This window comes from Mastomys coucha, unplaced genomic scaffold (genome assembly GCF_008632895.1).
Source record: "Mastomys coucha isolate ucsf_1 unplaced genomic scaffold, UCSF_Mcou_1 pScaffold8, whole genome shotgun sequence".
NCBI classification, from domain to species: domain Eukaryota; kingdom Metazoa; phylum Chordata; class Mammalia; order Rodentia; family Muridae; genus Mastomys; species Mastomys coucha.
This window is the reverse complement of record NW_022196914.1, coordinates 42,026,871-42,031,178: the sequence shown is the minus strand read 5'-3', so window position 1 is coordinate 42,031,178 and position 4,308 is coordinate 42,026,871.

Genomic DNA, 4,308 nt, shown 5'->3' with positions numbered 1-4,308 from the left:
TCTGTTTTGGAAGATGTGCCTTTGGGGTAATCAGGTTAATAAAATCCAATGTGAGTAGTGTTCATATCATATCATCAGAAATCAGGATTGATGAAGGAAAGTCCAGAAGAAAACATGGAGAGAAGATAGCCATTAATAAACCAGTGAGCACATCCTCAAAAAACCCAACCCTACTTATATCCCATATTAGTTACTTTTCTTGCTGACACCTGACAGTAAGCACCTAGAGAAAGGAAGAAATTACTTCCACTCACTTCAACAACAGACACTCTCCACCATGGTGAGGAAAAAGAAGCTGTAGTGCATAAGGGACTGGTAGTATCAACTCTGCAGTCAGGAAGCAGAGAGAACAGGAAGTGAGACCAGGCTATAAAACTTCGAGATCCACCTCCAGTTACCCATTTCCTCCACTGAGGCTCATTTCCAAAGGTCCCATAACCTTCCAAATCAAGCCCACTATTTGAAATCAAGAGTTCAAATGTATGAGCCAATGGGAGACATTTCACATTCAAATCACAACATACCTTGATCTCAAACTTCTAGCCTAAAGAAACAGCAAGAAATAACTTCTATTGTTTAAGCCACTTGGCCAATGGGGTTTATTATACCAGTCAGTCAGCAACTAATGCAGGCTGAATTTCTCTACACAGAGTGAGACAACAGTCTTTATTATGTAAGTAGACTGAACTAGCACAGTGGAGAAAATGATCACAATTATATAATTGACAAGTGACAGAAGCTTCCTCTAGTTTCTGTAAAAGGCTGTTTGTCTCAACAGTTAATTCTTATCAGAGGCTTAAGTCCGGTGGTGAGCTTAAGATGAGTCTAAAGTAACTAAAAATAAGCAACTCATCTTTTCTTTAATGAAACAACTCTCTTGATGTAGCTGAGTCTCTAATAATTAACTTACACTGAGAAATTCAAAGTCTTAGCTTCTAATACTAAAGTAGAAACAAATAAAATTTTGAAAACTACCAGGATGTAAGTTTTATGACCTCATTGACTCTACATAAATCTCAAGTTTAAAATTATTTTGATTCACACCTAGATAGGATTGTTGTAATGTTGGTTTTGTCCTAAAACTATTTCCCTGAAGTAAGGGAGAGGCAAAAACCAGGAAGACTTCTCTAGCCCTGGTTTGTAAAACAAAAGGAATGCCTCTCAGGCTTTACTGAAGCATCTGGGTGCTTTTGCATTAACTCAAATGTGAACTTTTCACTGAGCATACCACCTGAATTACACCCAAAGATTACACTTCCTGTAGTGAGGTCAGATTCCAAGGGCAATTTTGTTCTTTATCCCAGTTTCTTTTTTTTAGCTGACTTTAAACTTAAAACATATTTTGTAACCTTGGTGCTGTAAAAGCACTGTTTTTAACAAAAGGAAATTCTACTTAAGTGTCTCTGAACTGTTTTTAGGGCATAAACTCTTTTCCAATCTAAAATTTTGTTTTTAACAATCTTATCTAATTAAGCTTGTTCTTAAAGATGGCAGCAGGCCCATACTGGCCACAGCTGCCTTTTAACTTTCTTGTAACAATCTTAATTATAAAATAAAGGTGAGTAAATATTCTTTAGCTTGCAAACAGACTGCAAATTGTAGCCAATGGAACACTATCAATTTTAACCATACTTTCTTAATTTCTTATGTAATATTAAGCCATAACCATAACTTTAGAAAGTAAATCCCAATTTTAAACAATCTATACTCTTTGAGATCAATACTAAAAACATTACATTCACATTACAAAGTTTTTTAAGTGTCTTCCTACTTTTGAATTGTAGTTAGCAAGCCTGAGTCATTCTGAGTTAACTTCTCAGAGCATGCCAGGCCTCTGGAAAGTAAAATCATGGTGTTGACTGATAGGCTGCGTGGCACAGTGCTTTTGTCATATTCTTTCTAAAGTAACAGGTGATATTATTTTTTGGTGGGTTATCCAACAATCCATCAAATGATTTATTAAGCAGCTACTAAACTAAACAGCTGTTTTGAATTTTACCGCTTGGTAAATGACCTGTAGCTTAAGTCACTGCCTTTAGATTAAGTTAAGTGGCTGTAACACTCTAACTGGAGTCTTCTGTTGAGATTTCAGCCATCTTGGCTGATTCACGCCACATGTTTGCCTTTAATGCCACGTGTTACCTGAGTTACCAGCTTTAAACTAGCTTTCAGATACTAATGTTATAACTTTTTATCATACCCAATAACTTATAAGTCAATAATCATTCTATCTCTCACATATAACTCAAAAATCTGTCTGTCTCTGCCTCCCAAGTGTTGGGATTAAAGGTGTGGTATGCCACCACTGCCTGGCCAGTTTTTTACCTATTTTCACCTGCTTCTAGAATGAGCAGAGTTCCATCTTTATGGAACTTGGATTTGCATTCATTTTTCCTTTACCACAACCCGGGCAAGGACCTGAGGAGTGTTCTTATTTCCTGATTCCTGAGGGACTTTTACAGTCTTTCCTCAGATGTCCCGGCTCCCTGCAGCCAAAACATGTGACTTCACTCCCCCGAAGACTTTTTCCCTTTTCATAGGTACTTTTAACATATGTGCTGAATTTCTGTCCCTTCTATGCTACAGCGTGGGCAATTTGCCACCACTGGTGAGGCTTCTAGCCACAATTCTGACTGCCCCATGGATATCAAGATTACTCACCATAACTGGTGATCCTTTACCAGCGAGTCTGCAGAACTCTTTGCGAGATCCTAGCCTTGTCTGAGAAATAAGGAAAGAGAGAGGAAAGAAAGAAGGAAAAAGTTTTACCTGCTGGAGTCCCTGTTCAGGTGATACCTTCCGCGGGCCGGCCGATCTGGGCCTCCCTCAACCCGCGGGAGAAACGGGGGTCTTAGTCAGGTCGACAAGGCGTAGGCGAAGAAATGACGGCAGAGACGACACATGAAGTATAAGATCTAAATGTATTTCTTAGAAATGGCATCAGACTTTTACAGTCATTGCAAAAGAGAGATGGTAAATCTGGCAGCTCAATAGTTGAGGTACATCTGAGGCTATCTAAAACATACTGGGTCTAAAGCAGCAGCTATCTCCTCTGAACTGGTGCTGCATCCCCTGGGCCTAAGCACTCTGGGCCCAGGGGAATGCGGATGCATGAATCTGAGTCCTAGCCCATCTAAGTTCTAGTGCTAGCCCTTCTTCTTCTCCCAGTCCTAGTGTTAGACTGAAGTCACATAGGCAAGCAACCCCCACACCAAGGTCAGCAGGGTTTGGTAGCTAGGTGTGAAGCAGGAGGAAGAGGGGTGGAGCCCTCCCTGTTGAGGTATTCTTATGCTAATTCTCTGGTTCTTGCTGGAGGCAGGCAGAGAGGAGTCTCAACCTAACACTTTAAGCTAAAGTCCTAGAGTGAGGGAAACCCTTCAATTACTGTCTAGTACGTAAAATATTAAACTAGGATAGTTGGAAACATTGTGTCTGCCAGGAGACAATGCCCAATCTTAACCATTTACAAATCATTTCTTGTGGTACCATTATGCCTAATTATGAGGCCGGGATGACGATTGGAAAGACTAATCTGGAACACTAATCTGAGTTAGGGGATACCAGCGACTAGTCTGAAATCCAGGAGGCACAGAACCCCTTTTGGGGTCTTATTGCCTCTTATCGTTTATCAGGATTTTATCCCCGATATTTTGGATGTGACTGGAGTAGATGAGTGTGCGTAGCAATAGACGATTAACTAGGGAGGTTACTTGTAAGAGAACAACAAAGAATGAGACTGAATGCTTTGCTTGACGTTTGTAACTCTTGTATCAAGTTTGAAGAAGAGGACTTTATAAGTTACTCTTTCTCTGAGATGAATGCTTTTCCAAATTATCACAGCTAATGAACCAAATTCTTACCCTCACCTAATGTCTGTGCCACCCTCCAAGCAGAACCATTGTTCATTGAAACAGTTGGCGAATGACTTTATGGATAGACCATATTAATACCTACACCATTTCTTAAATGAATATAACCTGTTCTCTGTGGACTGAGAATGATGTCACTCACTCAAGTCAAATAGCTTTGACCATAGCAGGAAGTCTGTATCCAAAAATCGAGCCTACAATTCATTTCTTGGTGCAGCAGAACTATCAACTCTCAGCTTAGCTACAATGGAGGTAAAATCCTTTGGTGATGTGAGGGTCATTGAAATACAGCCTATTACAATGAAACCCAATGTCTAAAAATTGTTCTTATTTTGGGCTTGTACCACAGTAAGAGCCAAGATTTTAAACTCTACTAAATACAAAACAAACAAAAAGAAAAAAAATAGAAAATGAGCATCACGTGTTTAGAATAAAGTCT